This window comes from Ursus americanus, chromosome 3, assembly GCF_024610735.1.
Source record: "Ursus americanus isolate L20-20 chromosome 3, mUrsAme1.1.p, whole genome shotgun sequence".
Lineage (NCBI taxonomy): Eukaryota > Metazoa > Chordata > Mammalia > Carnivora > Ursidae > Ursus > Ursus americanus.
The window spans coordinates 42,128,442-42,151,820 of NC_142129.1; the positions used below are offsets into that span (position 1 = coordinate 42,128,442).

The 23,379-nt window shown below is 40.5% G+C and overlaps 1 protein-coding gene across 3 annotated transcripts in view; it reads right to left on the reverse strand.

The window, feature by feature from the left end:
* The window catches only part of BMPER (BMP binding endothelial regulator), a 240,243-nt gene that overhangs the window by 183,650 nt on the left and 33,214 nt on the right, over window positions 1–23,379 (reverse strand). The gene's annotated exons all lie outside the window — the stretch shown is intronic.

Consider the following 23,379-nt stretch of genomic DNA (forward strand, 5'->3'; position numbering starts at 1 on the left):
AGTGAACTGGATTAAGAAAATCTACAACTCTGCAAGTATGGATTATCACAAGTTAACTCACTAGCCAAAACAGAAGTCATGCTCATTCATTGGCAAAAACCGAAGTAAGTCAAAGGCCAGAGATCCTCAAAAAAGAAAAAAAGCCAGTTAGCTGAAGTCCCTGTAGGAAGAGCCAAAGAAATAATGGTGCGAGGATCACAGCCTAGACCCTGATTTAGCTCATCCAAATATCACCCTCCATCCCGTGTGTTACGACTTCAGGGAAGATGCCCCTGCCTCTGCCACTCGTCACTGCATGTTAGATCATTAGGAGACCCCCAGGCAAAGGACTTTATAAGTCACAGTCTGATTGCTTCGCCCAAGGAGTACAGAAGCAGGAACACACACATAGGATAATGCAGAAATAAAAGGGCCTGCCTCTCTGTACCAATGACTGACTTCTGGCAAGCCAATCAACCTCAATCCACATCAGTTTTTCTTGTCCAAGACACAGACAGAACACTTGTCCCCTTCCCCGAATTCTTTCAGATATTGCTGCGGTAATGAAATGAAATAAAATAAAATAAAATACCCCCTCGATACACACAAACAGAATACTGAAGGACTGAAGAAAATTTCAAGAGACATGTTCATAAACTTGGAACCATGATCTGAATTTCCACAGAATTATGAATGATTGAAGAGAGCGCAGTACTACTCTTCTCTCTAGTTCCTACAAATCAAATTACTAAAGTACACAGCTGATTGGAAACATATTAGGGAAATGCTTTCACTATATATGTTTTAATTTCCTTTGCATGAAGTGTTACAGTGATAAAATGTTCAACCACAGGAACCCCTAGCACACTACAAATACTTACGCCAAACCAAGAATGAATACAGTAAATTTTCAACAATGAAAACCAATATAAAACAATTTGGGCTAGCATAAATCTTACTGAACAAACACACTTACAATAGATGTGCCATGTGCATGTCTGATCCACTAACACAGACTCACTTGGATAATAAATAACTTGTTCCGAGAGATGGAGGCGGGGAAATCAGAGGACCAAATCCAATTCATGTTAAGTCCAAGTAAATATGAAACGCCTGCCAAGTCTGCCAGTGGAGTTTCCAAATATGTTATATATTTTCATCCTCTGGATTTTAAAAAAACTGAAAGAAAGGGTGATTTTATGCTGCTAATAGAGCGAGCAAAGATCTTGCCTTCCTTACTTTGAGGAGGAAGCACACTACAAAGCCCATACAGACGAGGCAGGAACTGCAGGCCCAGAGACTGTTCCTACTACACAATGCCAGGTCATGTGTGAAGGGCTCCCAGGAGTAGGACAGGCCTCTCTGGATTATTCCACTCAATATGGGATAAAAGGTATTCGAACAGTGGTCTATAGTGCGGAGAACTCAGCAATGCTTTCTCCCTCAAGTAAGCGTTAGTCTGAAGGCTGGCTCCTCCACCTTAATTTAAAATAGAAAGACCAAGGTCAAGCTGTGCTGCTCACTGATTAACTGCCCTTGTTCACCTATCAGTCTACCACACCTGAGTCCCTGTAACAGATTTTCCCAAATGTTGAATGAGTCTGAATGACAGAATAGACTGGAACACAACTATGCTAATCTCTTTAGCAAGTATAATCCACACCTCTTCCTTTTTCTACCTGCCCTCCCACCATCCCACCATCGGCTAGTACAGAGCCCCAGCACATCAAACATTCTGGTAGATTGCATACCTAAGGGATTCTTGGGGTTAAAATAAATGTTTTTGGAGGGGGGGGTTAAAATAATTTTTAAATGGACATTTTCACTGCTCTTTGGGCTTCTGTTCTAAGATAAACATGTTCTTCGATGCAAGACACGAACATGAGCTGTGTGAAGACTTACATATACATACAATCCAAGAGAACCTCGTATTTACTCCAGAATTACCTCTTATTTTCTTTGCCACCAACTTTATGCTGCTAATAAAGCAGACGGGCAGTATCTTACCCCTCTCTTTATTGAAACCCCAGAGGAGGAATATACCTAATATCTCTCCTATTGGCCAGGGTAGAAAGAGAAGCAAAAAAATATTTCCATCATACCTCAAGGTGGTGCTTCTCAAACTACCTCTAGTGAAAGACCAGTTTCTTTTATTTTTCTTCTTCCGATCCAATGGGGACTGCTATCTTCATAAAGCATAATAGAAATGAATTCCTTAAAAAATTCAATGTAAAAGACTAAGACAAAATATAAGCTCAGTTTTTTGTATTATATGTAACAGGCATAAAATTATTCTGTCAAATTATAATAACCATTTCTAATTGTTTACTCTCTATGTCTGTACTCATCTCAATGTAGACCAGCAATGTAGTCTATAGACCATTGGCGACCTAGAGAGCACATCTTGGGCTGCACTGCACTGGGGGATGGGGTGCATGGCAGGGGGAACCACCCAAAAAAAAATCAAAACATTTCAATCTTAAAATTAAATGACAGCATATTCAGGAACTACATGAAAGAGTAGGTACATGGGGGTAAGCAGAGGAATGGTCAGACAACCAGTAAAGTAGCTTTTCCTTTTTTTTTTTTATTTAAACTTTTTTTTTAGATTGATTGATTAATTGATTGATCTGAGAGAGCAGCAAGAGTGAGAGCACAAAGCAGGGGGGAGAGGCAGAGGGAGCAGCAGAGGGAGAGGGAACAGCAGAGGGAGAGGGAAAAGCAGACTCCCCGCTGAGCAGGGAGACTGATGTCAGACTTGATCCCAGAACCCTGGGATCATGACCTGAGCCACATGCCCCTCCTTTTTCTTTAAATATTTGTAAATAAACTTTTGACAAGGGAATTTATAAATATTCATTAGTTTTCTTCTGGTGATAGAAAGCTTCTCAGATTCCACAAGCGTCAATAAAACTATCCATCCTGCAGCGGGAGGAAGTAGCTACTTTCTGATAAAACCACTACAATATGTATTGAGAACCAACAGTTCTCAGTCTAGGGCAATTTTACCTTCTCCCCATCCCCCACCCCGGAGACTTCTACTAATGTTAGAAGATATTTTCAGTTGTCACAACTGGGGAGATAATAGTGTTACAAGCACCTAGCGGATAGATCCCAGGGATGCCACTACACGCCCTACAACGCACGACAGAGAATCAACCAACTCAAAACGTCAACTGTGCCAACACTGAGGAACCCTGATCAAAATCGTCATACCCCCGAACAGCTCTTCTCTGCAAAACTGGAATAATACAAAAACAAGCCTAAACTAGCTATACTTCATGTATGTATGTATTTTTTGGCTTTTTATATCTTAAATATTTTCAGGGTGGGGAAGAATTTCAGAGCATTTTTTTCTTAAACATACACACTCCTGCAGAGAAGCTTGGCCTAGTCAACTAGTCAACTCAGAAAACACATGGTAATGGTAACAGGAAGTACACAAATAAATTGAATCCACAATTAAGCAATAAAACTCATTTTTCCTATTAGTTGTGACCTTTCTCAGCAGCCACATTACCCCAAGGGAGAAAGAATACCACATATTTTCATCATTCTGTTGTTAAAATAGCTGTTAAAAATCATCAGGACCATAAAAAAATGGCACTGGCCTTCTAATAAGCCTTAACTTCACCTGGTCTCACCCTAAAAAGGCTTAACCTTCTCATCTGTCAGGTTACCATTAGCCTAAGAGCAGAGAACTGGATCTCACCATTACCAATAACAACCCCCACCCCCGCAAGCACCTCACAGCAGAGCCCCAGCCTACCTTTCCGGCCCTTTCCTTTCATTCCTGGAACTCCATCTAGGTCCCGGGGATTATCCACCTTCCCCGATCATAACAAACGTGAAGGCTCCTTAAAGTAGGTTCAAGGGCTTCCACCTGGGTTATTGGGCTTGTGCCTCCACCATCCCACTGAGACGTCATTCTCTTTGGCTGCCGCTGCCTACGACGCACCGAATCCAAAGAGCACTCAGTCTTTACCTTACAGGACTTCTCTGTGGCAGGCTGACCACACTTCCCTTTTCCTATCCCCCCTCCCACAACACACACACCTTCTAGATGTTCTCTTCCAATTACCCACCCATTCTCCACTCCTGCCCCCACCCAGCTGCTGGTAGCTTCCCACCTGCACTATCACAGTAGGCTCGCTGCTTCTCTTGGCTGGGATAGGGGCCTTGTTCAAGCACCCTCCTACCAGCAACCAGTGTGTGCTCTTTCAAATCTGGCTCTTAATCTCATTCACACGCTTGCACTCTTATTGATGAATAATGGTTCACAGCCTGGATGAGGTGTAGACTGATACCCATCCCCAACCTTTCTTTTCTAAACCATCTGGATCAGAGCATCTGGAAGGAGGAAGTGGGAGAGGATTTAAAACAACTGACCTTTACTAAAAATTCAAACTTCATAGCATATATACCTCTCAGGCCTGGCCCTGACTCACTTTTTCATTCTCTTATCTGCTATCCCCCAACTCCCCACACTGCAGACATGCCACATTTAGAACCCCGCATATATGTCCAGAAGATCTCACCCTATGATTTTGCAAATGCTGCTGCCTTCTTGAAAAACCCAGATCTCATCCATCCATCTCTATCATCCCCACAACACTTAGGTCACCCAGGCTCTCCTTCTTTGCCTGGCCAACTCCTCCTTCAAGACTCAACTCAGGGGAGCCTTCCTAGAAACCTCCCCACTCAGGGTATGCTCCTGTGCTCTTTCTTCATGTATATGCGGCCTTTGAAATGTCCCTTTCCGGGTCCCTTACAGTACTTTCTGTGTAGCAGGTACTTAAGAAATGTCCAGTTTTGCTAGGAATACATAGTAAGTACTAACATGCAGCTATTCCTGTATACCAAAGAAAACAATTTTGAAAAGATGACTTTCCCTGGACCTCCTGTCTCCTCCTCTTGGCAGGTGGACCAGTTCAATTCACTATTTAACTTCCAGAAACAGTAAAGCTTTCCCGGAGCAACTCAGATGTCAAAGTCTGTCTCTGTTAACACTGACTAACCCTATCACCCTCCATGGACCAGGCAGGCTAGGATGGAACATAATGAAGGAAAGTCCTTGAGCATCCAGTACCGACCCAACCTTAGAAGGGAGAAGCATATCAACACTTTTCAAGTCCCCTCTTCCCATACTGTGCAAGCCTCATCTTAAGCTAATTTTCAGGAGGGTGCTTTTTCTTTCCAAAATCGATTTTGGTCCCCCAAATTTGTTTTCTTTTTGTCTTTTGTTGGGGGGAGGGTTAGCATGCAAACTGTCATACTTACTTAAATTAAAGAGAAGTTGGGGTCTTTGAAGTCAGTTCATGCCACATGGTACAGGGAAGCAGGGCAGACAGCACTGCCATTCTTTGCTGCTTCCGGGCCACCTGATAGGGTACCCCCAGCTCTGAGACTTGGTCAATAAGCCCCAAATTACCCCAGTCCAATACAATCTTTTTAATGAAGCACTTTTCAGACACTGTTTCCAGAAACATATGGAAGTATAATCAAGAGGGATAAACATAAAATCTGACTAGCCATTCTAGGGCTTATATCGTGTCCTTAGGAGTTCATTTAAAACAGGCTTTTATTACTCTCCAAGGCTGTACCCACCATGAATCCTGCAGGCAATTCTGCTTATTTTTGGCTAATGGGAATTTTATAGTCAAACCATTTCCTCAATCCCAAGAGAAAGAATCAGGCCCATGAACTGAGTTCTTAAAGAGTAGTGTGTGCCCCCCACAACATTCTTTTTCATGGCTTTTTTGTTTTCCAATTAGAAATTAAATATGTGATTGAAATGAAATAATCAACAATAGAAAAAGAAATGGCAGGAAGCTATTTTACTTAATTTTTGATGGTTTTATGAATAAAATCCCAAATATGCAGAAATATTAGGTGAGTACAGATGACTTGCAAATTCAGCTCACTTCACCAGTATAAAGGAACACAAAATCTTCATGTGATTTACTTGGATTTCTAATCTATGTGTTTATTGGAGACTGTAAAGTGAGGAAATTGTGGCTTATAGAGCCAGTCTCATAAGTTCATAAGATTATAATATATACAATATCTGGCATTGATATTAAGGTAATAAAACAGATTCTATGAGCCACAAATAAATTAGGCTTCTATGCAACAAAATATGCTTTCAAACTTTTAGTGTAATTAATATAATAAAGGAAATATGCAATGCATTAAGGAAGAAAAATACTTGCAACAACTTTTTTATATGAGCCACATCACCCATCACTCCTGCATTTGATCTGTTCTTACCATAAACTTTTTTTATTTAAATTCAATTAGCCAACATATAGCACATCATTAGTTTCAGATGTAGAGTTCAATAATTCATCAGTTGCATATAACACCCAGTGCTCATCATCATATCACATGCCCTCCTTAATGCCCATCACCCAATTACCCCATCCCCCCACCCATCTCCCCTTCAGCAACCCTCAGTTTGTTTCCTACAGTCAAGAGTCGCTCGTGGCTTTTCTTCCTCTCCAATAACTTCCCATTCAGTTTTTCCTCCCATCCCCTATGATCCTCTGCACTGTTTCTTATATTTCATATATGAGTGAAACTATATGATAATTGTCTTTCTCTGATTGACTTTTTTCGCTCAGCATAACACCCTCCAGTTCCATCCACAGTGATGTAATTGGTAAGTATTCATCCTTTCTGGCGGCTGAGTAATATTCTATTGTCTATATATACCACATCTTGTTTATCCATTCATCTGTCAATGGACGTCTCGGCTCTTTCCACAGTTTGGCTATTGTGGACATCGTTGCTATGAACACTGGGGTGCAGGTGCCCCTGCGGATCACCACATTTGTATCTTTGGGGTTAATATGGAATGGGAGAAGATATTTGCAAATGACATACCATAAACTCTTCTGAACATGGGAGTGCTTCTCCCTTTCCGCTGAATTGACCCAGCCATGGCTGGCCGGCCCCTCTGTCCTTAACGCCTCCTTGTTAAACAGCCAACACCCATTGCTCCTCAACAAGCAAAGGAGAAAGAACTGAATGGAGCTCATATGGAGCAAAAATGGAAAAAAGAATAAAAACCAGGAGAGACTCTCCTGTGAAGTTATCAGACCGGTTTTCTAATGGGGGCAGGCAAAATGTCACTAGAGGTCATTTCCAAAGGTTGGTTCCAAAAAGTATTTTCAGAAGTATTAATAAATAATCCTCCAACAAGAGAAAAGGAAAGAAGAGAGAAAATGAAAATCACTGCGCAATTATTACAGGCGAGGCACTATACTTGGGAGTTTTCACATGTGATTTCATTTTATCCTCGCAAAAAGAATTCTAGGACAGAAAATTTTACCCCTAGTTTTTTGAATGAGAAATCAAGAAAAACTAAATTACTTTGTCCAGGTCATACAGCCATTCTTTTTATCTTGCTCCAAAATCCATGTTCCGTTTAGTATTGGTTCCTGCCAGGCGCATAGAGGAAGCTTAGAACACAGCAGCTTCAAAAGTAAAAACGATATCCCTGGGGAACACGACATGCTGCCTTCCGGTGATACTTTAAAATCATGTTCCAGGGATGTCTAAAAACTACTATTATAAAGTAAAATGCAGGTTATGTGGCTGAAGAGGCAAGACCTGATTTTGTGGATCTGAGTTTAAACTCAGTTCTGAATGTCTTTACCTTGAGCTACCAATCATGCCATGCTTTAGGCCTTTTGAAGCAACAAATAATAAGGGATCAAAAGATCAAATTCAAACATCTAAGGTTGGATTCATGCATTTTTCAAAACGGGAGCATGTTTCACAGTTTGGGGCACACAGCAGCAAGCTAAGAAAATAAGATCTGAAGACAGCCAAACACCAGCAAACTCATAGGATAAATTATGGTAGCCACAAAGAGTCGTGAATGGAACCCTTAGTTTCCCCACAGTACTTTCAAGGACATCAGTGAAAATCTCGTTGACTAGGATGAAGAAGAAATGAGTTACATACAACACACATATGAAATGCCATCTGTGTGATTAATGAATTGCACTGCACGATTTTTACACTTTGGGAAGCATATTACACAGATGTAACCTTTATGGTTGATTAAATAGGATGTTTAGGTCTTATTGCAGAAAAATTGTCAGAAATATCCTACCACCCCCATTTTCTTTTACTTTTTATTTTGAAATAATTATAGATTCACAGGAAGATACAAAAAAAATATCTTTTCCATGCACCTTTCACCCAGCCTCCCCTAGTGTTAACATCTTTCAGAGCTATAATACAGTATCAAAATCAGGAACAGACTATTCAGATTTTACTGGCTTCACATGTACGTGTGTGTATGTGTGTGTGTGTGTGTGTGTGTTTCTATGCAGTTTTATCACATGTGCATCTTTGTGTAACCAATAAACATTCAGAACTGTATTATCACAACAAAGCCCTCTCAGGCTATTCATTTATTAGTACACTCACTCCACTTGTAGCCTCCATCCCTAAGCCTGGACGACCACTAATCAGCTCTCCATCTGCAAAATTTTGTTACTCAAGAACGTTATATAAATGGAATCATACAGTATACAGCCTTTTGAGATTGGCTCTTTTTTTTTTTTAAAGATTTTATTTATTTATTTGACAGAGAGACAGCCAGCGAGAGAGGGAATATAAGCAGGGGGAGTGGGAGAGGAAGAAGCAGGCTCATAGCGGAGAAGCCTGATGTGGGGCTCGATCCCAGAACGCCGGGATCACGCCCTGAGCCGAAGGCAGCCGCTTAACGACTGCGCCACCCAGGCGCCCTGGCTCTTTTCCTTCAGAATAATTGGTTTGACATCCAACCAAGAAGTTTTTGCATGGATCAATCGCTTATTCCTTTTTACTGCAGAGTAGTATTCCATGGTACGGCTACATCGGTTTGTTTCACCATTCACGCACTAAGGAACATGGGGGTTGCATCCAGTTTTTGCCTATCATGAATAAAGCTGCTGTGAACATTTGTGTACAAAGTTTTGAGGTCACACTGTTTTCATTTTACTGGAATTGCCCAAGAGAGCAATTGCTAGGTTATATGGTAAGTGTATATTTAGTTCTATAAACCATTATACTCATGTTCAGAGTAGCTGAATCATTTGATATTTTTACCAGCAACATGTGAGAGATTTTCTACATCTTCACCAGCATTTGGTGTTAATCATCCTATTTTTTCTTTAGCCATTTTGATAGGTGAGTCATAATATCTCGCTGTGGTTTTGATTTGCATTTTCCTAATGGCTAATGATGTTGAGTATCTTTTATGTGCTTTCTTGCCATTTGTGTATGCAATATGGTGAAACACCTCCTCACTTCTATTTCCCATTTTCTAATTAGATTTTTTTGTTCTCTTTACAAGATCTCCCCAAAGCAAAAATATTTACTGAAGTTTAATCTATCAATTTTTCCATTTTGTGGACAATGCTTTTGGTGTCAAATCGAAAAAACTCTTTGCCCAGCCCTAGGTCCCACAGATTTTCTCCTATATGCTTTTTATACCTGTTTTATAGTTCTGTGTTTCACATTTCAGTCCATGATCAATTTTGAACTAATTTTTGTATAACACATGAGGTTTAGATCATGTTCATTTTTTTGCCTGTGTGTGTCTAATTCTTCCTGCACCAGATGTTGAAAGGGTCAGTCTTCTTCCATTGAACTGCCTTGGCACCTTTGTCAAAAGTTAGTTGTGCATTTTGTATGAGTCTATTTCTGGGCTTTCTGTTCTGCTCCATTGATGTATATACATCTATCCCTCTGCCGATACCACATTGTCTTTATTACTGCAGCTACATTATAAGTCTTGAAAATGGGTAGACTGATTTTCCCCCTTTATTCTTGTTTTTCAAAATTGGTTATTCTAGGTCTTTTGCCTTTTTATATAAATTTTGGAATAAGCTTGTTTATGTCTAAAAAGTACCCCTATTGAGCATGCCCCTTTTTATATCATTTTAAAATTGTTTATATGGGAAATCAGGCTTGATGAACACATCACCTAGGAGACTCTCCCCTGCAGGATGAAGCCTGCCTATGTTTGCCAATTACACTTTTAGAAAGCATTTGTCAAAGAGCAGTCCAAGGACTAAAGCTATCCCTTGGGTGTCGGGGGTGGTGGGACCGTAAAAATGAAGATTCTTACAGCCCATCTTTTTGTTCTTATCTGCCACCTCCTTTACCTAGGCTCTTTTCTAGATGGTTTGAGCTGAACCTCATTTGCGTGGGATGATTTTAGGACTGTGTGGCCGCAAAAAAGGTGTCTGATTAAACAGCCCAAACGTATTTGCAGAGTCTTTTGGGAGGCTGTGTGTGGCCCCCCTCTGATCTCTTGCCACGAAAACTGAGGGAGGTCTTCGAAACCTTTGAAACATGGGTAGATAAGGGCATTAAAGAGAAAAAATTCAGCCTCTCTAAAACCAGGACAAAATTGAAAAAGACCTTCACCTATAGGCAGAAGCTGTAGAAGAGACTGCCAAATACCTGACAAGAAAAGCAGTCACTGATGGGCATGATCATACTTGAAGAGGGCTGAGGAGAAATCACCACCAACAGAGAAGCCCGCGCATCATCCAACATGGAGTTCAAGGAGAGGCGCTGAATGGGAGCTCTGTACTATCTATCACTTGTACTTCCTAAACCCGAAAACCGTGGATTTCTGGGTTTTAGTCTGTCGACAAAGGCTTATCTTTTAAAATGTATTTCTTTTGTTAGTAGTATTTGTTAAAAAGAAGAAAAATACTGAACACCTAGCAGGTAGTCAGTGGTGTGCTGTTAATGTTTAATAACCAGCTCTACAAAAGAGGAAAGCCCTGATTTTGTACGGTGTTCCAATTTCCAAGGTGTAAATACTCCCACCGTGGTCAATTTCAAACTACCATGATGTTCCTGAACAAAGAGTTGGGAAGATAGGCACTCCCACACACCACTGTGTACAGAACTACGTATTTTAACATTGGAGGCCGTTGGGTCTATGAAGCTTCTTCTCTTCCTAAGAGCAGACCAAGAACATTTGGCTAGAGTTTAGGGCATTTCATTGGCATCAGAGGTTATGCTGTTTATTTTATATACCTAGATAAATAACTTAAGAACTCCAACAGTCACATCTTTTCAGTTATGACTGAATTATATCTGGCCCTCCTCCTAAGCCTTCTCCTATACACAAACTCAGAATTTAACCAGAACATTAATTCCAGTGGCTTCCAAGCCTGTTGAACATCAGAACCACATGGGGGCTAATTAAGAATACAGATGCCCAGTGGAAACAACCTAAATGTCCATTGCTGGGTGAATGGCTAGCAAAAGATTCTATACACCACAATGAATTCTCAGCCTCAAAACGGAATGGAATTATGACACATGCTACAACATGAATGAACCTTGAAGATACTATGTTAGGTGAAATAGGCCAGTTCCAAAAGGACAAATGGGGTATGATTCCACTTCTACAAGTTACCTGGAAGAGGCAAATTCACAGAGACAGAGAGTAGAATAGAGGTTACCAGGGGCCGAGAAGGGAGAACAGGGAGTTATCGTTTGGCGGGGATGAGTTTTAGCTTGGGATGATGACAGTGGTGATGGTTGCACAACAATGCAAACACAGAACTATACATTTTAAAATGGCCATTATGAGATATACGTATATATATATACACATACACACACATATATATTACCACAGGGTTCAGGACCTCTGTGTTTTACAGAAGACAAAACCAAGGCCCAGAAAGAGGTGGCGTGGCAAAGGTCAAGTAACTAGAAGTGACAGAGCTGGGAACTGGTTCTGCATCTAATTCCAAGCCTGGACCTCTTTCACTTCATTCTTCAAATGACTGAGAATTTCTATGCCTATCCTCTAATCCTCAGAGCACAGAATTTCCTTGTCTAGATGCCTGAAAATATTACCCTGGCTTTTCCATTTAGCTCCTCGATGTAGCCTTGCCTCTGGAGGTTTCAAGCTGTTACCCTTGCATTCGTGGCCTCATCGAGGTGGCCATACCATAGTCCCCAGAACCTGAAACATCAAAAACTCAAAGTGCATTTTTAAATCTGATCCCTCCGCCTGCCCCAGGTATGGCTCAGAGAATGCCCAGACATTCTCAGGTAGTCAGAGGGCTGCCTCATGTGGTAAACATCAGCTGGTCAATGCCCAAGCATGTCTGCAGATAAACATCTTGATCCCTTTAACCACCAAGCTACTAGAAACATAATTAGCTGGCTCCAATGTTAATAAGCTCATCTGAGTGAAGGATGCAGTCCAGTTCCTGGACGTACCAATGTACTTCGTTCACCTTCATTATCATCAGTACTGCTAATGTCAGCCTCTCCAGCAGACAGATTTCTAAGGCAAATACACATTAGCTCTCAAGATGAGATTCCTCTCAAAAAGAGAACCTAGAATATTTGATCTTAAAAGAAAAAGAAAGTGCTTTTTTTTCTAAAGACAAAGAGAGCAGTCTCTGATCAAAGCCCAATAAGAATGGTTATAATTGCAGCATGGTGATCATTTTTAAAATAATAAATAAATGCATGTACATTCATGCAACTTCATAAATAGATATATGTCACACATACAGACATACTTTCAATTTTGCAGTTGCCAAACTTAAGCAGCAAATCAAAGAGAACCTAGACAGGCATTGGAGGCTTCGCGTCAAGTCACTTCTTTCCTGTAGTTTCTAACGATGCACCCCAACTTTCCACTCAGAACGCCTCACTTTATTTTTTTTTCTTGGTCTGACAGCCTACATGAAACAATGCCATTAGAAGCCTCAGAGGAGATCAGAGTGTTTTGATTCCAAGACATTTTCAGATGATAAGCATCATTATGATTTTATTCCTATATTGAAATATAAGACAGGAGAGAGGGAAAATCATCTTCAAATGCAGAGTGGTTTTACTCTTCATGGTGGGCAAGTTACAAGTAGTCACAGAACAGTTTTAAGAGCAGCTGCAGAAAACTCAAAGCCAAATTAGAGGTGTGTTCTACAGGCTGTGATAAAAGGAAGCAGATAATCATATCAAGTTGATGGTAACTGGGAAATCTGAAGTCATCATTGCATAGTATTATTGGATAACTTTGCACAAGACAAGGAAAGAGCTACCAAAAATTGAGGTTATCACTGAAATACACTACAGTCATTTCCACATAAACATACACAGCGTTGTTGGTGATTTTAAGGATTTTTTTTTAACATCTATGGAACTCAGTGAAGAAACAGTAATGTATCAGGAATCTAGGACTGGTTTATAAACCTTCAACCATTTTTCATTCCTACTTATACATTGTTATTCTCTCCTTCTAATTCTTACTCAACTCTTTTTTAAGCCACGCAGAATCCCAAAAGGACTTAAGATGTGTTAAGACACATATGGCTCAATAGTAATACACTAAATATACAGTTGACTTTATGAATACTAACTAGGGAAGACTGAAATTTGGTCCAAATTTCCCTATCTTCCTCCTACTCCCCTTTATCCAGCATATATTCAGTAGGCCACCACTGTGTGCCAGGCACAGTGATCACAGCTGAGACTACTATAGTCACTGCCCTCACAGAGTCACTGCCTTCACAGAGCCTCCAGTTTAGTGGGCATTACAGAAAATCAAAATATTAAATCACAATTGTGCCTCATCTTAAGAAGGAGGGAGACTTAATTTTATGGTAAGTGGCTGTGGAGTCAAGGAAATGATACCTAAAGTGAGTGAAGAAGGGGTACAGGTTAACTAGATGACATCGGATGGAAAAGCAGCCCATGCAGAGGAAACAGAATGTGCAAAGCCCCATGGCAGAAAGTGGGCCCAGAACACAGGGAAACGATAGAAGGTCTTCTATCTGGAGAAGTCCAGAACAAGAGAAGGATAGAGGATAGGCAGGAGGATAGGATAGGGCTTGGTGGCCACCAGACCAGAGGAGGAGAGAGAACAGCCAAGAGTCAGCATTTGTTAGCACTTAGAGTGTGCAGTGCAATCTGTAGCTATCTTCTAGCTGCAAGCACCATCTCCATAGATGCTTCTACTTGCCATGCATCTCAGAACTCCTCTGAGTATGGGTGGTAGAATTCTGAGACGGACCCCAAGATTTCTACTCCCTGATATATCCACCTGTGTGATCCCCTGCCCTTGACTGTGGGCGAGACCTGTGAATGTGATGAATGGCACTCCCATGATTAGGTTATCTCGCCTAGCAAAGATAAAGAGATTTTGCAGGTGTAATTAACATTCTTAATCAGTGTGACTTTGAGTTATTAAAAAGGGAGATTATCTTGAGTGGGCATGACCTAATATGTGAGCATTTAAAAGGGTCTATAGATCAGAGAGATGCTCTCCGGCTGGCCTGGAAGAAGCAAGCCATTCTATAGCTGCAAAGAACTAAATTCTACTAACAGCAATATGAGCTTAGAAGATGAGCCTCAGATGAGACCCCAGCCCTGGCTAACCATGAATGCAGCTGTGAGATCCAACTAAGCTGTGCCCAGAAGGCTAACCCATGGAAACAATAAGATAATAAATGAGTGTTATTTTAGGCCATTATATTTGCCATTACTTGTTATGTACCAATAGAAACTTAATAGACTTAGACCAATAGACCAATAGAAACTTAAGAGTGCATCAGCAGAATGGTGAGAACACCTGTGTTCTAATACAGTGTTAGGCCAATACCTGATTGAAGCACTCTGCATTGATACAAAAGGGAGACCAGGGCCACCAGCCTCCTCCGCCACAGTGAAAACATCCTCAACTTGCCCACTTTAGGAAAGTGAAAACTGATGCATCCAAGCTAGCAGCAAGCCTTGGAAATCTAATCTTCTAACTTAAAGGCAACCACAAACTCTTCACTTAAACTGCCTTCCAAAAATCTTACAGAATTTAAAAAACAGAGGCCCTAAATAAATGGGTTGGGACAAATCTGACAAGGAAAGCTGATCTCTGTTTTATGTTTTCTTACTAGTTTTAACAACTAAAACAGATTTTTGTGAAGTATGATTTTAATGTTAACAAGATTTTTTTTAAACAAATAGGGTCATTTTTACTTAAATGCCAAAATAGCCTGGTTTATATTATGGAAAACCAATCTATGAAATATAACATTTTATACATCTTTTTTCAGTTAGAGAAAAAGAGGGGAAAAAAATAAAGCCCTCTAGTTCTTTGTTTTGTTATGGTTTTTTTTTTTCTTGTCTTTAAAAAACCTATAAACAACCCCCACTCAAATTTCTGGAGCTGAGTAGATAAAATTAATTATACTGCATAAGTTAAAATATATATGTGGGCATTCCATTAATCTCACAACTTTCACCAAGAAACATATCAGAAATTCTCCTAAGCTCAAAATCCTGGTAAAAATAACAGTGACCCTGGAATGGAGTAGCTCAATGGCGGACTGTTTTTCAAAGCAATGCAATTTCTCGGGATGTTTTAAGTGATATGTTAGAGTCTCAGCATTAAAACTGCTAGAAGTAAAGCTAATGGATACTTTCGTTTGGTTGAAAATGACACACACACACACACACACACACACACACACACAGTGTGCAGAGGCTGGCTCTGGAAGGAGCCCTACAAATCTGGTAAATGGTCCAGGAAAGGGGACCAGCTGGTCAGAGTGAAGAGGGGGAGAAAGCCTTACTGTGACCATAGATGCTTTGCGTAGTTTTAATTGTATGAATCCATTCTCCATTAAAAATATTTTAGGAAAGCAGGCACATACATACTCACAAAAGACTAAAGTTCATCTAAATTGTCTCGTGGGGGCACTGCTCAGTATAAACAGTCATGGATACTAAGGAGGAAAAAATGCTAGGTTAGGGGTTCCCAAAACTGTCAGTTAGTAAGAAAAGCCACCGCCTCCTAAGCCACATGTTGTTTTCAGTCACCTCCACAAAACTCCTCTGCCCACATTATTTCCTCTGAAATTGCAGGCCCACCCAGGCTATAAAAGCCCACGGAGAGAGAAGGGGTGTGGCAAGGCAAAGAAAAAACTGAGCCCGGTATGGCTCTCTCTCCTCTATTTCTGAAGCCCTCCTGATTCTCCAGATCTCTCCTCCCTCCTTTTTATCTCACAGGCAGTGTGATACCAGGAATAACGGAGCATTGGGAGTCTAAGTCCCCTCCCCCACCTCTCAGCAACTGTGGGATCTTCAACAACATCACTTCATATCCCTAAGCTTCAGTTTCCCAATCTGTTAAATCAGAATAATAATAACCACTCCCTCAGGGCTAAATATAAAAATATCTACAACAACCTAAAGATTGGGATTTGTCATTCCTTCCAAAATCTTCTCTAACTGAAGTTCACAGTATAGATTAAATGATCATCAGAGCATTAACCTGAGGACAGCTCGTTATTTGGGATGTGAAAGCTGGGGCAAATTGCATCTGGGCAAATCATATATAACCATTACCAAAGAATTTGGTCCTGTCTAAAAGAAAGGAAAACAGAGATTGAGGAAAGAACCACTCTTTTGTTCGGGCAACAATCAGTGCTCCCTTAGGACTGCCAAAAGAACTTTGGTTAAAAGCAAACAACCAGATTTGCACATGGCTAACAGCCTTTCCATCTTAAAATGTTTAAACAATAGGACAATCTACTCTGTGAACATAGGGAGTGTGACTATTTTTAAATAAGTTTTTTTTTTTTTAATGTTCATTCCTATTATATGGTAAGTGGCTGCCTCCCTCCATACAACTACAAAGCAGTATTGTAAAAGGCATGGTCATCTTCCAGGTTACTCGCCAAACAACACTGAGAAGAGGCCCTTATTCATGATCTTGAACTGTATAAAGGCAGCCTATAGTTAATAATGTTCAGTCTTTTACCATTATTCACAGTTCCCTTTCACTTTGGTCAGTAATTTGTCTATATAAATGAGCCCAATCCCTTTACAATTCTCCATGCATGCTGTGCTCTCCAATCTTAATTTATCAGAGCCCAGAATGGTTGGCCTGATTTTAGAAATTAGCATGCAAATATTTATATTTTGCCTCTTTCCTTTCATTTCATGAAACATCATAGGATATTTTTTAAATCAAATATAAAAGTTTAACTATTAAAAAAAATGCAACCCATGGGATCACGACCCATAGAAAAATAAGATAAAGCATAGAGAAATCAAAGACGAGAGATTGTGGAAAATAAATCCCACTTGACAAATGAAAGACTATTCTCTTATATCTTTCATCAAAGTATTGCAGACAATTAATATTTCATGTTCTATATGAAGAAAGAGGATGGAATTTGACCCACAAATGTTGGAAACACACCTTATTCATTTATGATCCTCTAATAACAAACATATATTCAGATAACAGATACATTATTGTTCATGAAAGAACCCCAAATTAAAGGGTGAGTCTAAGTCCAAGTGAATACAGAAAAGCTGCCAAAACTGTATTTGTCTCTCAATGATCTCATCTGTTTTCATCAAACAATATTGAGTTTTTTCAAATTAGATTAATCTTTGCCCTCTTGTTAGGCTAGTTGGATGAAATTTACAACCCCTTTAACATAAAATAATCTCAGAAGTACACTGAAATACCTGCTTAAGAAGAACGAGTTATAATTCACTTCCTGTTCTGTTTTAAGGAATATTTTGACTTCGTAACAGTTAAAAACAATTTGGTAAGCACTGCCATCCCATGAATTTCTGGCATGTAGATCAGTAAATACTTGTTGAATAAATGAATGAACAAATGAATGAAACATAGAAGCAATCTGATTGAAGCAAACAGGATCACAAACGCACGCATGCATACACACACACAACCTCTCTAAGAATTCTAAGAAAATATGAATTTTCATATTTCTGTCCGGAAGCAGATCTATCCTACGACTTCCTTCGCAACATCAACATCTTTTTCAGAGGAAAATAAGCTGAAGTCATGATAGAATTCTATTACGTTTTTATCTGATCCCTTCTCCCTCCCCCAAACAATCAACAAATCGACAAAAACTTATTCCAGATTTGTTTTAATTCAGTAGGTCTAAAGGAAAGCCCAGAAACTGGCATTTTGTCAAGTTCTCTAACTGATGATGAGTGGCAGACAACGTCTAAGAACTATTTCATGTCTTTCTGTGTACCATGACCTTCACTTGGGAGCTCTCCCTTGAACAGCCCTCTTTGGATGTAATTAATTCCTTGCTCATGCAAGTGAGCCGCCCCTTCTGGAAAGCCTTCCCTGGAACACTCCCCAGTCCCTTGCACACAGGCGGTCCTCCCTCCCTTCGCTCTGGCACACCTTCCTAGAGAACTTCCCCACTGGATGCTATTCCTCTGCCCCTCAATAGAGCAAGCTTTTTGAGGGCATGGACACTCTCTGGCTGGGCCCTGGGTCACTAACACCTCGGCAAATGAATGACTTAACTTCTCTGGGCCCTTAGTTACTTCGTATGGAAAATGAGAAAGATAGAAATGACTTCACCATCATGAGCACTGAGTGGTGAATGTAAACTGACTAACCCAGTATCCTGCATTGTGGGAAAACAAGTCCCTCTGGGGCTACTACTCTGAAGACAATAGTGAGGCTAAAGTCTGAAAGCCCATCTTCAATTCACACCTCACTACCCACAGGGTGTCAAGGACACTAACTGGAAAGGCAAAGCCCACGGCTCTGACAAGCCTCAGAGTCAGAGCTCTCGGGAGATACAAGCAGGTTCCACTTTTAATCACACTGGAAGGTGAGCCACGTAGAAAAGACTGTGTGTTCCTGTAGGAACAATGTCGTCAGGAACGTGTGCTCCTCATCAGACGCCTGGCCTCAAACAAGGAATGGGAATATGTCGTAAAGACCCTTAAAGGATGGGCATGGTCCCATAAAGACCAAGATCCAATAAATATAAACATCTGTAATTATTTAAAGGAATGAAATTAGGCCCCACATAATCATAAATAAGCTATGAACACTAATTACAGAAGTGGCCAAAGATATGACGGCGCACATAGAATAAAACATGGGCGTAAACATAGACATTGCATCATATGGGATTTTTATGTGGCCCAAACTTCTTTACGAGACAGTCCAAGAAGAAATGAGCTGATAATATGCCTTCTCCTCTCCATACTTTCCAAATATTAGAAGTATCAAAACAAACAAAAAGTAATAACCTCGGAGCACTTTCAAATGCTTCAAACGCGGAGCACGTTTGATGATTAGGATGACAAAGACACCAATGAGGGTACTTCTCATTGAAAGATCATTCTTAGAAATAGGAAGCAAGGAAAATATTTCCCCCTTTCTTTATCTAGCCTCTATTCTAAATTTAGTGGATTCCAAACTGCAGTTTGCCAGCATTGGGCCAAATTCCGTGAAAATAGTATCATTCGAGTCTTAACTTGTTGACAACTGTCCGTGCTTTTCTAGAATACATTGAAAAGCATGAAAGCAACTGATAGCCCTCAGCTAGCTTCTTTAAAAGGCACTTGCTACCATTTCTCACCAAACCACAGAAAGGAGAAGAAAAATATCCCCTGTATTTTGGGGGAAGTCAAGAACAGGGAGGAAGTGGGTAAGGGTATCAGTGTAGCAGTCTAAAATGAGGAATCGGCAGGAGGGGAAGGAGCAAGATTTTAAGGTGAAGGAGCCAACAAATGTTGCCATGTGGTAGTGTTACACTATACTCTCTCTCCTCCCGCCCAACACCTTTCAGTAAGAAAGGGCCTAAAAGCTGCGAGGGGAATAGAAAAGGAGACTAATATTGCCTTTTTTGGAGCCCACCGAGTAATGGTCTTTTCAACTGAACATGTGCATCCTTTCCCCATGGCACATCAAATTCCAGGCTTCCGTCCTTAAGAAACATACACATGTGTGCACAACACTCATGGCGAGCTGGTTCCCTTCCTGGCAGAAAAACGAAAATCTAAACATCTATCAGGGGAGAGATGTTACATAAATCACTGTACATGTATGCTGTGGGATCTGCACAACAGTTACAAAGCATGAACTGGCGCGGGAAAATTCCTAAGTCTTACTATTGTTGAAATAATTTTAAAAAGCAAACTGTAAAAGATTATGTTACATTTAATTCCATTTATGTAAAAATAAAACCACACATATGAAATTACGTATATATGTATATGCATATACGTGTGAATAAATACATAATAAACTGAAAAAGGTCTGGGAAAGACCCAATAAATTGATAAGAGTTGTTATTTCTGAGAAGAGTGGATTTTTGTAGTTCAAATAGGCCTTTGTTTCCCTTTTTAAAAAATTTTTTGGTATGATAATGTAGCAGGTATCGAACTGAAGTTAAAATTATGTAATTATGCTAGAAAGGGAAAGAGGAAGAGAGAAAAATCCCAACAAATGATGGGAGGTGGGTAACCAGTTCTGGGGGATCGAGTTCTCCCCCATTTATTACACAGTTGAATAACTGGGAACACGTTTTGATATACATTCACTAGCACTTCAACATTTGAGTTCTATTTTCTTGCTCATTATCTATTTTACTTTATCTCTTACACCATCATTGTACTAATATGCAATTTACAAATAAGAGGAGTACACAGAGTCAGAAAATCATGATGGTCTCACTCCTACAGAAGGCAAAGAGATTTTCCACCTTGAAGATGTGTTGATCAGAGTAGATATCAGCCAACAGCCTGTAAATATGTGGTTCTCATTCCCTCATCAAGAAGGCCCACCCTCTGTCTTCTTGTCCTTTCTTCATCTGGTAGCAGCGGTTCTGAAGCCTCAGCCCCCAGTGGAGGCCTGGAAATGTAGACTCAGGGACCCAGACCCAGGGCTTCCAATACAGCAGGCCTGAAAGTCTAAAATGGTGAGACCATGCTCTGTGCCCCATCTCCATCATTTTCTAGCTCTGGGACCTTGGGAAAGTCACTAAGCCTCTCAGTGCTACCATTTTTTCATTTGCAAAATGGGGCTATGATAGTACCTACCTCACTAAGCTGTGGGGACTTCATGCCTCGTTCTGAGTAAGGATTACCTATAGTAGCTGGTGCTATCTTGATGAAGAAGATGATGATCCTAGTTGCTATTACTATTAGGGGGCAAGGCCCAGGAATCCACATTTAACAGGTGATTCTATAGTCCACTGCATTTTGAGAATCACTGCTTACACTCGTGATTCCCTCAGGTAAGAGAAAGGACAGACAAAAAACAATACTCAAGGGGAAGTCATTTCACTACTGCTTCACCCAGTTAGCAATGCTGGATTTCACCTTCCTGCATGCCTGCTGGTGGTAGAAAGGCTCTTCCAGAAGGGCTGTCTCTGCTGGGAAGCCTGGTAGGTCCACACCCTCCACCCATCCCACCAGGTCAGATACGTGCTATGCTCACTTCTCCAACAGGCCTGACCACACTGTGGCCTAATGTGGCTGGTGAGCAACTTTAGAATGAGCTTTAGGTGGTACCCCGGAATGTAAATGCCCTTCAAAATACAGATGAATTAAGTCCATCAGCTCTCTGCTCACCATGTGTTAACTCATCTAAAACCAGAGGCTCCATTTCTTTGCTAAGGAAAATTACTTGCATATTATTCCCTGATCTGACCAACATTATTTGACCCTGAGACAATCTTGCCTTAACATCATTCTGCTCTAAAATACAATATTATCAACAAACTTCTCATTAGTATGATTCCTTCCTGAGTCACCCTCCTTGAATCAGAAAAGTCAGAACCCCCCGTGTTGGCATGGAGGACGCTGTCTGGAAAAGGACTTATGAGAAACACAGCTACTGTCTTAGAATTTCTGCTACACACTAAGGGTTTGTTGTTGTTATTGTTGTTGTTCCCCCTGTATGAACAAAGGTCACAAAAGGGTTAAGGAGAGGTCCATCCAGATTCCTTTGGAAACCAAATCCAGAGTGGTCTGTGGGTTAACACTAACATCTTCTCTCTACCCAGGTAATGCTCCTCTTGATTCTCTCTTTCCAGTCCTTTCTTCACTGTACCTGCTCTTTGGTTTCAGCTGTTTGTCTTTAACCTTGTCTAATACTAAAATCCAAGACACAATCTCGATGCCCAAATGATCCAGTGAGAATGATCAAGTGAATGGTGATACCTTCCCACAACAGAATAATATGTACCCATCAAGGGCCATATTTCCAAATAAGTTGAAAAGATATTATGTCTTGAGATTAAGTGGAAAAAATTTTTTTAAATAATGCAACATAAGTTCTAAGATATTAGCTACATAAACACTTTTACACAGGAAAAAATACAGAAAGAAATATACTAAATATTAATAATTGTACCTTCTGGGTGGTGGGATTATGAGTAAATTTATTTTCTGCTTTCCCACAGTTCAGACTATTTTTCAAAGCTTCTTCTATGAGCATATGCTACTATTCTGATCAGAAAAACATAAACAAACCAGTAGCTAAGAACAAATGCAATTGTGTCTCTTAAAATCCATGAGACAAACACTGTGTAATGGAGTAGAAATAAAGAAAATGAAGTAGGTAACTCTAACATCAACCACCAGAGCTTGAGAAGTCTGATGCATTCATGAGTCTCTGTCACGGAGGACCACCTCAGGGCAGGCTGGGGATTTTGACCTCTCCCAAAGGCCTGACACCACTATCAGAAAGAGATCTCAGGACACTGAATTCGCTGGTCTATTCTTGGGCCCAGTTTAATCTGAGGAAGCTTCTCTTCTTAAGCTCAAGAAAAACCACTCAGGAAATGGATGTGTCTTGGGTGTCTCTTTCCCTTGGAAGATTAGGACGATCAGAGGGAAGAATGATGATGCAGGAAACAGCAGGACAAGCAGGAAAGACAGTGACATGCTACAGCAACAGAAAGTTCCCTTCCATACCACAGTTAATGGGGAAACGAACCAAAAGCCATGGTGCTTCCATTCTGTGGTATCCAACTGGCCTCTCACTGGCAAGGCAGCCTTGCTAATCACTGAAAGATGAAAATGGCAAATAAGCAGTTTAAAAAGGAAAGAATGAAAAGAGGAGCTTCTTTAAGGTGAAACAACAGTAACTTGGACACACACTGGCTTGCTAATGGGTTTTCGCTGGAATCACTTTATCTGACCATCTGCTTGGGAGAGTCCTGACAAATGACCATTTCAGGCCTTGCACTGATAGCTCTCAGAAGTCACATGGCTAAAACATCCAACTCCCAACTCATAGGAAGGGGGTATAGGTAAATGGTTGATTGAGAAGGCTCCGAAAAAATATCATCTACCCTACTGGTCCCCGCTCCGAAAGACTTCAGAAGGTATGTTTTTTATAGTCAAGCCCAACAAGTATTTAAAGAGCACCCACTACACTTACATTAACTGAGAAATGCTTACACACTGTGTAAGAAATGCTTGGCACTGTGCTAAGTACTTTGAACAGACCTTCCCATTCAATTCCCTCCAACACAATTATCATCCCCAACTTACAGGAGGGAACTGGGGAGACAGAGATTCCAAGTGGAATCTCTCAAGTGGAAACGG